Source organism: Polypterus senegalus, chromosome 2 (assembly GCF_016835505.1).
Source record: "Polypterus senegalus isolate Bchr_013 chromosome 2, ASM1683550v1, whole genome shotgun sequence".
Lineage (NCBI taxonomy): Eukaryota > Metazoa > Chordata > Cladistia > Polypteriformes > Polypteridae > Polypterus > Polypterus senegalus.
The window spans coordinates 124294418-124306514 of record NC_053155.1 but is presented as its reverse complement, the minus strand read 5'-3'; the positions used below and the strand labels follow the sequence as shown (position 1 = coordinate 124306514).

General features: G+C 38.1%; 1 long non-coding RNA gene across 1 annotated transcript in view; it reads right to left on the bottom strand.

Moving 5' to 3' along the window:
• Positions 1-691: 691 nt before the first annotated feature.
• Positions 692-12097, bottom strand: part of LOC120523324 — a 148548-nt gene continuing 137142 nt past the window's right edge. The window contains exon 3 of the long non-coding RNA XR_005632588.1: positions 692-2118. This is a non-coding gene — a long non-coding RNA (uncharacterized LOC120523324). The remainder of the gene's footprint in view (positions 2119-12097) is intronic.

Genomic DNA, 12097 nt, shown 5'->3' with positions numbered 1-12097 from the left:
ACACAAGACACACCTATGCCAGTGCCTGAGTAACACACGGGACTAATGCTGTTAGCATTTTTACAGCCTGAGTAATCCTCAGGGTCTAGTGCATACATGTTGGATTTTCTATTTTATTGATTATTATCGCTCTTTGATTATCAGACTGTGTATTTGGGATTTTTTTCCTGTGGACTGCATTTTAGACAACTCCTTTAATGCCTTGCTTTGCTCTGTGGAGCTTTTCATGAATTTTATGGCATTTTGAAAATAAATCTTATTTTTAGAAAGATTCTTTTCATAGTCTGTCTTTCCAAGCCAAGGTTTTACAATTTATCCTACTCTTGGAAGTCACTTTTGGCACATTTAAGTTGTTTTGAGGCTTAAATCTCTCTTGGAGCTGCAAGGTCTAAAGCAGGCCTGTGGAGTTAGGAGTTTAACCCATTTAGAGTAAGGCCTAATCCAGGTGGGCACAGGAGGCCTGTCCTGGCTTGTGAAGGCTTTTGGAGGCTCGCACCCTTTTTGCTTTCATGAAGGCTCCAGTTCATAATGTCAACTACACACTATTGGGATAAACGCAAAACACTATGATCTCCTTTGCATCTTTAGTGTACAGTGTACGGCAGTCTGCTGTAAATGGTCGCAGACATATTCAAACATTCCCTCTTTTACAAATGCATGTAGTCAATATAAATCACAAATAGCAGTGGAACACAAATTTATTTTTCTAAAAGCAATACATTATTATCCATACTTGGGTGTGAATATTAGGCTAATAGACAAAACAAATACAGAGTAAGATGGAGGAAACAGCATTTTACAGGGAAAAAAAGAAAAGAAAGCGAAAAAACTGGAAAGGAAAAAATATGCTGAATCCTGTCTCCTGTTTGGGTCTGGCCATAGAACCTTATCTGCATCAAAAGTGGCACTCTCTCTGCCAAGATTGTAGAGGAAGTATTGTCTGGAGTGATATATCCACTCATGGCATATATCTATATCCTCCATTTCCTGGAGATTTGTGTCTATAGGGCTGGTGATCATACGCTGTCCACCTCCATTATGAAAAACCTTCACTTGAGTTTAGGAATGGTGAGTATGGTAGAAGCATGAAAATAGGTGGGTTTTCAATTAATACATTTCAGACCACAGCAGACCAGTGGAAAGTTACTTTATCCCAGATAATGATAATCCTGGACTGCTCTGGCCTATTCCCATTGTCTTCAAACCATGATTGACCACATAATCGGCCAGGGTGGTCTGGATTTCATCAGTGCATGTTCTCCTTTGTCATCTTCCATGTCAGTGTTCTCATTCTCCTCTCATCCTCCGATCTTCTCCTCTACCTCTCTTAGCAATATTTGCCTCCACTGTTGTCCAAACCAAGAGAACTAACCTGTTACAAAGTGTTCATGCTCTGCTGAGTGAAGCAATTGCCTGCTAAATGTTTCACTCTTGAGATCTAGGTAAAGGCCAATGGGGGTGCCATTTTGAATGTCAGTATTTTCCAAAGTAAGACAGAGGAGATTTCAATTTTGGTAATTGTGTCTAATGTAGAGAACTGTGTGGAGTGTTCTGCAAAATGTACATTTTGAAATTGCAATCTGAGCAATAAGGTGAAAATGTGCTTGCAGTCCTGCAGACTTGATTAAAAGATTTGGTCCATGAGTAAATGGTTTCAGTAATTGTGAGTCAAGTACCAATTTTTGAATGTTCAGGATTTGAAAAAAGTACAAATCACAGGCAATACTCTCTCTGCCTTGATTGCAGGAGAGGTATTGTCTGAAGTGACAAATCCACCCCAGCATACCACCTCATCTACATCTTCACAGGCCTTCTCCATTGCCTGGAAAAGGCTTATGCATCTGAACGGCTGGAGATTTTACACTTTCCATCTTCATAATGGGAAAAGTTCTTCAACGGTGTTTAGGAATGGTAAGTATGGTGGAAGATACAGCATGAAAAATCATGGATGGTCAATAAACCAATTTCAGACCACAGCAGCTTCCTTCATACTCAAACCCTAGTTGGCCACATGATCAACCAGGGTTGCCCAGATTTCATCTGTGATGGTTCTTTGTCTTCTTCATTGTCTTTGTCGTCATCCTTGTTTTCCTCCTGTCTTCACACCTCTTCCCCTACCTGACAAAACAAAGGAAATTTCAGTTTTGGTTATTGTGTCTAATGTAGAGATCTTCATGTAGTGTTTTGCAAAATGTGCATTTTGAAATTGTAAACCGAGTGCTAATATGAAAATGTACTTGCCATTCTAAAGACATGGCTAATAGATCTGGTACATGAGTAAGATGTTTCAGTGATTGTGCTGCAAGTACCAGTTTTTGTGTGTTCGTGATCAGAAAAAACTGTTAAAACTAAAAATAAAACAAAGATTCTCAAATGAGCAAAAATAAACAAAAAGAAATTGCCTTAAAGGAAATCCTGTAGTAAACAAGTCAAAAGATGCAATCCTTAATTGAAATCCTCAAAACGAAACCAGAAGTAAGAAAAAAAAAATAGCAAAATAAGGAAGAGTAATATGAAAAGACTTCAAATACAAACTTAAATGAACTACTGGCTGGATGTCTTACTCTGTTTCCAGATAAAGGCAGAGGGAAGACCCAGAGGCGATGACATCAGGACGGTCCCACCTTCTTGGGCTGCACCCACAAAACACATGGAATGGAGGAAAATTTAATAAAAAGGTATGTAACTACAAAATTAACAGAAAAAACATAAAAATAGAAAATGATAATTCAAAAATAACAATAACCTACATAACATAGGTGTTAACCTGCCTATCATAACACAAAGTTGTAATGATTCCAGCTATAATATAATATAATGTTTACTGTCCATCTTCTTACTTGCTAATGCCATGGTTGATGTCACAGTCAACAAAAGTTGATCTTATCTCATTTGAAATCTTTTGTTTTCTTTTTCATTCTCTGCATCTTCCTTTCCATCTTCCCCTCTTTGTTCTTTCTTGTTCTAATACGATCCTATATCATTGGGTGATGCTTACAGTATATAGAGATCAGAGTAGGCAATGTGGGTTGATTGTGCTTAATTAAAACAATAGCCATATTTGTTCTACATTCTTTTTTCACTTTGTACTTTTGTGTACTGGAAATCTGAGGTTTGGTTTAGGGTGAAGAGTGTTTGCTTTTGGGTTTACAGTAATGCTCATTTTTTCTATGGACGTTTGAGGTTTGTGCAGATAAGCGAGGGATTGTGTATGAGATTTTGAGAAAATAGTGAAATGTTCAATAACATGTGTCCAAGCAATCGAGAAAAACTGTAATAAATTGTAACGGATGCATTATATACTGAACTGTCAACACACACATGGCTATCTTGGATCTTCAAGCTACTCTGTGTAACCATAGAGTTGGATCTGATACTTGGATGGATACAGAAAAGTGCTAAGTCACTGCTCTAGCATACATTGCAGTGTTTTGGACTTCTAGATGTATTCTGTTCTAATCACAAAATGGCTTCTTCACATGATTAGAAAAGTGTGAACAATTTTGTGCTGTTGTGTTTAAATGATGGCACCTGTGTGCTAGTGTTATGATTACAGTAGCGCATAAATGGCAAAGGGGTGAAGCCTCCAAAATTGACCCAAAAGAAGACTGATGTCTTCACCACCCTGTCCTAAAAAGGCAACACTCCAAGGCAGCCTAAACTCTCACTCTATGAGATGGCTTTGTCCTATATTTGGCATTCTGGGGCTTTGTCCGGGAGAAAGCATTGCTATAGATAGCTAATTTGAGTGGCACACGTGCAGATAAACCTCATGTTCAAAATCTTTTTAGTTTTTTTTTTGTACTTGCCTTCCCAATTTTTGATCTCCAGCTCCCAATGTTGACTGCTGATATTTCATTTCATTTACAAATTGTTCGAAAGACAGGATTGACTCTCAGTTCTGACCTCAGCTTGCTTTTTGACTACGTGTTTCTCCCAGTCCTTTACATAAAAATATTACTGTCTCCCTGCGGTGCGGTACAGCTAACTGTGTTTAACTTTTGTGGCCTGTGTTTTCCATTTGATGCCACAGGTCATCATCACTGAAGGAGAAATGTATTTTGTGAAGGAGGATATGTTTAGAATTTTTCAAAAAGAGTGAATAAATTCTTCAAAGTGTATCTAACTAGGAAAACATTGTTTAAGGTTTAGCTAAATGAGTGACTGGTTTGAAAACTGACTTTTGGACTTTGACAGTTTTGTTCTGAGAATCAAGTTTATTGTGGTAGCAGTTCAGAAAATTTAAATTATAATTACATATAATAATAATAATATATTATAATATTATATAATGATATATAATATATTATATTATACTAGCCAACCCGTGGCGTACCATACGCCGCATAATCAGGCCGGTTTTTAATGATTTTTAAGCACAGGGAGAAAATTAACATTTGAAAAATCGGTAATGTAATAAATCAGCAAGAAAAGCAACATTGTAACAATGCACGGAACGAACCAACACACAATCGTCCGTGACTGAAAACTGGCGGACCGCCATCGCGCCCTGCCTGCTCATGTGCCCACCTCCAACTCGTCACTTGAGTCATTGTCATCTTTGCACAGTCCAGATGCACCTGTGACTCACGTAGACTTTCTGTGTTCCTGCAGGAGCATCTAAGAAGACGCATGTTTGTCGCGGATGCAAATTGCTGTATGTAGCGTGTAAAACAGTTTGCAATGGTGCATGAGGTCGTGCGTCGTAACCGAAAAGTCGGTTTTTAAAGACTGCTTACTTCATTGTGTTTTAACCTCAGTTGTAAAGGATTGTTTTAAGGATCCCATGGGATACCCCTCGCAAACTGTTTTACACGCTGCATATGGCGATTCACCTCCGGCGTGGCTCCTTCCTGCGTGTGCCATAGGTGTCTTACTTATGGCCAAGTGAATCCACGCCCCTTTCCGGGGTGCTTTCCATGGGTGTCTTGCCTTAGTGAATTATATACAGTATATAGATAATATATATAATTGTAATGTAGACGAGGACCTACATCCAGTATCAGGAAAATGTCTTTATTAAAGGATGTTGTTTAATAAATTCGCAATGTTAATAAGATGGGTGCAAGAGGGTTAACATTTATACTGCACATCATTTTTGTTTTTCATATAATTCATACATTTTATTTGATTTATTTTTTCAATAGTCTGTTTGAACTATTGATGTATGTAAGTTCTTCAAGACTGCTGTCTTATCTTATTGCAAAGCTTCTATTGAAATAAGACAGACACAGGAGCAGTAGTTCCTCGATCGAAGACAATTATACAATGAAAATAAAAAACCACTACAGAAAGTTCATGTGAATAAAAATACACTGGTAATATGTGAATAGACTGAATAAAAATGAAACAACATGACATTAACATTTTTTCATTTGTACAGAATATATATTCTTGTGAATGAAGAATAAAGTTCAACCAAGAAGAAGTCGGTAAGGGTTGATCAAATGTTCTCATCTTGGAATTCAGTTATGTTGCAGCCCTTAGTAACTAGAGCATGTTCAATCTCATTTTAATTAAAGATGTCATTGTTCTCGATGGCATTATTCTTTGTATACTGACATCACACAATCTGGAGCTATGGACATTTGTACAGACTGCCTAGAATATTTTTCCTTGCAGAGCCTCATGTATACTTGTTACCTTTTAGTCCTCTTGTCCGTGTTTATACAGACTGTAGTCTCCTACCCAGTTGCTTCCGAACGATCCAAATTATGTTACATTTCATTAAATTAAAAATGAATATTTAATAATGATTGTCTTTAAATTAAAAGGTAAACAAGATATGTTATTTAAAGTGCATCACAAACTTAAAAATGAAAGATACTGTGGTATATGTTTTAAATGTTTGAGGTTTATTGGTTAGTGCCCATGTCTCCCAAATCTAGTGTTCTGGGATCAAATCCTGTAACCAGTCATTGTCTGTATAAAGTGTGCATATTCTTCCTGTGTGTGTGTGTGTGTGGGGGGGTTAACCTTAGATGCTAGTTTTTTTATAGTTTACTTCCTTCCAACTAGCACAAAGCGCACTTTTCTGAATTAGTGGTGGATCAAACTAGTTTTAGACCCATATTGGCACTCTTTACATTGTTACATATTTAATCATAAAGTGAAAATGGATTTGTTTAAAATGAATGAATACATTCTTATTTTGGTCCAAGGCTGATAAATTTGGTCTGCTAAAATACTTCTCCAAGGATATGGGTTTGATTCCCAGCCCAGTCACTCCAGCAACACAAAACAAGCATGCTTGGTTAGATGGCACATTTTTCTGTCATGAGACTGTGTATGTGTGAGAATATACATTGTAGAGTTTATCGATCCTTCTACTTGATGCCGCTAAGGCAGACACTGGCAACCTATGATTGTGTAAGAAAACGAAAATGAATTCAGGGATATTTAGGTTCTTTGCCAGCACTATCCATCAACCAATACATTCAATTCATCTCTTATTAATAAAGAAAATATTGCAGTGACCTTTGGTTTGAGTAGAGGAAGAAGAGTACTTTCGACTTTCTACTTAAGTAGTCCATTTCGTCTTTTACTCTCAGTCGTTTTGGCCACCTTACTGTTTTTCCTCATTTCACCCCTTCCATTCTTTGCCTATAGTGCCTACACCATCAATTCAGGGATATTTAGGTGTTCCATTGCACTTTTTCAAGGCAATGAATAAATATTATAAAATAAGAATATATTATAGCGATCTTCAGTTTGAGTAAAGGAAGAAAAGAGGGGCAGTGGTCAATAGAGGCCACTTACAGTGTCTTTTCCTGTAAGTCTCATTGGTTATGTGGAACCCAGGGTACTCTGCCCACACACAATTCCTCTTATTGCCCGATCTTCTCTGTACTGCAAAGTACCAAATATGAATACTGTGTCATTCACATACATGTCACTGCATATCCAAGACACTATAATTTTTTTCTCTATTTTCTGCTGACATTGTGGTGACAGATATCTATTGTAATCATCCTAGAAAATAACAAATTATGTACAGTATTAAATAAATAGCATGCCATATAGTGTGGAACTGTGCATAAACTAGTCGTTCTTCATTATATTATTATTTTAGTCTTGTTTTTTTCCACTATAATTCTAAATATTCTTAAATAATAAAATGAAGAACATTATTGTAAAATTTACCATACACAGGAGTCCAGTAGGCAAATAAGAATTTTGTGGCAGCCAGAATGCAAAGACAGTGACTACAGAGCAAGTGAAATTTAGGGTGGAGTGGTGACTTTGAGGCTAAGGATCTGCGCTGGTATCCAGAAGGTTGCCGGTTCGATTCCCTGTCACTGCTAAAAGAGATCCTACTCTCCTGGGCCCCTTGAGCAAGGCCCTTAACCTTCAATTGCTCCAGGGGCGCTGTACGATGGCTGACCCTGTGCTCTGACCCCAAGGGGTATGCAAAAACTAACAAATTCCTAATACGAGAAATTGTATAAGGCAAAACAAAAAATACATTTGTGGCAAAAAGTTTGAGTATGTTAAAGCTGCAGTGTTTTTATACACTTTGATACACCAAGAAGTAGGAGTGAGGTCTGAGTGAAAGCGGCCTGTGATTTTAGCCTGGCTATCCATGCATGTTTAGCACATTTATGATGGCTGTTCAAGAGTTATAGACATTGGGATCAACATAAAAAGGTAGCAGCAAGACCTGGTGTAATGAATTTGGAATGCTTGTGCCTGTTTTGAAGCACATCAAGAACATCTCCAAAAACTATTCACAATTCATTTAAAAACAGAATGAGATTGATAGCCATTTATAGCGCCATTGGTGAAATAATAGGCATGTCCCAAAAAGGACAACAGGCAAATGGTCCGGTAAATGAAAAAGACAAAGGGATCCGACAAAGAGGAGTAGAAAAATGGATAGCCATGGTTGTAACCAGGAAGTCAAAATAACTGTCAGACTAAAACTAAAACAGCTATAATATATACAGATGGTAATGTTAATTTTTGAACATACATAAAAATATACATATCTAAACAATGTACACAGCCCGAAGGTCCTCAATTGTTTGAGCTTTTGAATTCAAGACAGCATCAGTGAATAAGCAGAAGAATGGTATTTTATTTGAATGTTTTCCTGTTTATGCACTACTCTAACTTTCAAGAAGTATTTATTTAACTATATTTTAGCACTTTGTGAACAAACAACTGGATTATGCAACATGAGTAATGAGAGATTTGTTCATGGATGTTTTTTGATACTGTTTGCTGTTGTCCAGTGCTGGTCTCTGTAGATGTCCATTCTAACAGAGACTTCAGCTCCACTCTCAAAGAAAACATGAGATTAAGTTTTTTCTTGGCCATCACAGCAAAACACATAAGGTAAGTAACATAAAAAAGTTGTGGGTAGTGTGCTTGTTTAGTATTAATCAATGCTGAAATTTTTTTACATTTTTCCTTCCTTAAAAAATAAATATAAGAAAAGGCGGGACACAAAAACAGAACTGCAATTAAAGTTGCCAAAACTGGAATCCAATATTGACAATAATGATTATAAAACATAAGAACACTTGGTGTCATGAAGGTGGCTCAGCTTTCACACTGACTTCGAGTTATTTCTTTCATTTTTGGCCTGAAGTCGCATTTAACTTGAGTTATTTTACAACTGTTTTGTCTGAATTCATATGTAACTGTATCATTTTATAAATTAAAAGTACATAAAAAAATCAAAGACACTCCAATTAACTCCCACATGCAATATTGGGGAGAAAGATCTGAAATACCCAGGGTGTGATGACATAACATGTGTAAGGGACGCCCCAGTAATGGAAGGATGGGGGAAAGGCAGCTTATCAAAGACACTGCTTCCCTCAGGACAATAGATGGCAGCTTCCCTGCAGCAGTGGCCCGGATGCCCGCAGGGCACTATGGGACTTGGAGTTTGGCAACACAGCCCTGCTGGGTACCGTGGGTGCCGCTAGGAGATGCTGCAGGGAGACTCAGGTGTCCCTACTGTTTACATTGCCCGAAGGTACTCCAAAGTCACGTGAAAAGTTCAAAGTACTTCTGGGCTGAAGAAATTACAAGTTCTCCATCTGATCCGGATGTGCTGACGAGTCACGTGATGGAAGGACAACGACTATATAAAGGATTGCCGGACACCCAGTCAGTGAGCTGGAGTCAGGAGGAGTGTGACAGGAGGAGTGTGACAGAGCTTGCTGGGAGGTGTGGAGGAGAGATCTGAGTCTATAATTATTGATTTATTGGTTACTAGCAAAATACCCGCGCTTCGCAGCGGCGAAGTACTGCCTTAAAATTTTTAGAAGAAAATTAAACCTTTTTAAACTGAGGGAAAATATACCAATAATTATTTGTTAAGGATCTCTTTGTATACCACATTGTCAGTTCGGCCCTCCGGTTGTAATATGACCAAGCTGTGTGCTGAGCTTACTCTTGAGCATGCAACGTACAGTTGGCCATGTGAACAGTAATCTTGTCTCAAATCTCACAGCTTGGATTGCTGCTGTCATAATCGGTTTGAGTTTCTTGGTTTGTTTCAATTATGACAGTATTTGTAGGACTTGTGTTGAAGAGACATTTGGCATCTGTCAAGCGTTGTAAGTATACAACCGGTTTCATCGGTAACTTCACATCCAGCTTTTGAGAGTTTAAACATCCATAAACATCAAAGTGTCCACTACTGAAATCGTCAACTGTCAATCTAAGATGTTTAAGAGGCATTGGCGGTTTTCAAAAAGTGTAAAATATTTGGCCATTTTGGGTACACTTGAAAGCGACAACCAAACAGTTCACCGGCAGCCATCAACTCACATGCAAACCCATAGGTGAAGGGCTTAAGCATTTCACTCTTCTAGTGCTCCTGTGTAGTATAATTATCTCCTGTACCGTCATCAGTCCACACCTTGAACCTGTCCCAGTCATTCAATACATAAGACACAATGTTCCTCCGGATATCAAGAGTGAGCCTGATATGGCCGTGCAATATGTAACAAAGAGAAACCACTCGGTAAGTGACAGTTCTTTGATCGATGGTGATCACCTCGATAGACATGTTAATGGGGGTACGGTTGGAATGATAAAGGAAATGGGTACCTGAACAATGTAAAGTAAGTCTAAAATACCTACACAATAACTATACTCGTAATAAATGAACAATAAAACAGCGGAGAAGCCGTGGATTAAATAAAAAGGCTGTAGTTATCAGCAGGGAGACGTGAATCCCGTGGCGAAGCAAGGAAGGGAATGTAGAGACCGGAGCGACAGACGGCCTTGTATAGGTAGGCAGCCAACAACGTGGGAGGTGTTGGGATCGGTGACCCAAAGCCGCCTCACACGGTGACCCAGCTGCAGGCTATGGATGTATATATGTACGTAAGTAGGATTCAGTTAGCGTTGGGAACCCGCGTACCAAATTTCTTGAAGATGGGCCCATAAGTAACAAAGACTGTTGAAAAGTTCAATATGGCGGCCGACAGTGGCATCATACCACCGAAATAAGTACCAAATTTCAGCCTTCTACCTACACGGGAAGTTGGAGAATTAGTGACGTTGGAAATTTAAATAAGGTGGCCGATAGTGGCGTCATACCACCGAAATAAGTACGTAAATTGGTTTCGGTTAGCGCAGGGAAGTCGCCTACCAAATTTCGTGAAGATGGGGTCAGCCTTCTATCTACACGGGAAATTGGAAAATTAGTGACATTGGAAAGTTCAATATGGTGGCCGACAGTGGCGTCATACCATTGAAATAAGTACGTACATCGGTTTCGGTTAGCACAGGGAAGCCGCCTACCAAATTTTGTGAAGATGGGGCCATAAATAAGAAAGTTCAACATGGCGGACGTTGTCGACCGTTATCAACCGTTATGACCAATACGTGTAGAATTGAAACCTGCTTAACTTTTGTAAGTAAGCTGTAAGGAATAAGCCTGCCAAATTTCAGCCTTCTACCTACACGGGAAGTTGGAGAATTAGTGATGAGTCAGTGAGTGAGTGAGTGAGTGAGGGCTTTGCCTTTTATTAGTATAGATTTAATTGCCTGCTTATTGCAGCTGGGGTGCTTGGAGGCACTGTTTAAAAGAAGAAAATAATTAAACAACTTCTTGGTGCTTTTAACTTGTGTTGTCAGTGTCTGTGTGTTGGGTTAAGTGCTGGTAGAGCGCCATCTAGTGTTGCACACGTCAGATGAATTTCTAGTCACATGACCGGCAACCAACAGCATGGCAGCAGTCACACAATAATTGAGACAAAATCACTAGGATAAAGGTAAAAATGAAAAATGTGTACTTTTATGAATAATGAGCAGCAGAATGAGACATCATCAGTGTAACATGCCAAGTTTGTAAACTAAAGTTTATCCTAAATCTTTCTTCAAGCCCAAAACATTAATGAAAATTCAAATTTATTAGTCAGAAAAAAATCAGTTACAACAGGAATAACAGTCAAAGTACTTCATGATCACACAGAGTTTATCTAAATATTGAATAATGAGTAAAAAGATGGGTCGACTTTTGTACTATCACCTTTGATGACATAATAAGCAGTGCAATAACAGCAACAATATTTATTTATATGGCACATTTTCATACAAATGATGCAGCTCAAGTGCACACCCAAGTGTCTCTGGGTAAGGTCTCCATGGTAACAGTGATGCAAATGGGGGTACCTGTAACAAAACAAAAATGGCTTTGCAAAAAAAGATGCAAAAATATTTCAACTTTTAGTGGATGCATTCTAGTGAAAAATGTACCTCATATTTGAATTCCTTGGAGTAAAAAAAAAAACTATCTAGACGCATACTTTGTTATAAAAAGTCAGAAATTATTATAAATGAAATTAAAGAAATTAGTCAATGACAGCAAAAACCTAATAAAAATGTGAAGCTGGATTTCCCAATTACAGTATATCTAAATTGATTCAGATTAAGTAATGTGTCATACCCAGGGGGAAAAATCTGTAAGAAAAATGAGGGAAGGAAAAGCAACTCCATTCAAGCCTGGTTTAAAATTAGTTAATTCTGTCATTGCATGTAAAATGGATGGTGAGAAAACTCTTAAATTATTTCATCTAATGGTGTGAAATAAGTGCCTTGTGTGCATGGGTAAATAAGTGCCTTGTGTGTG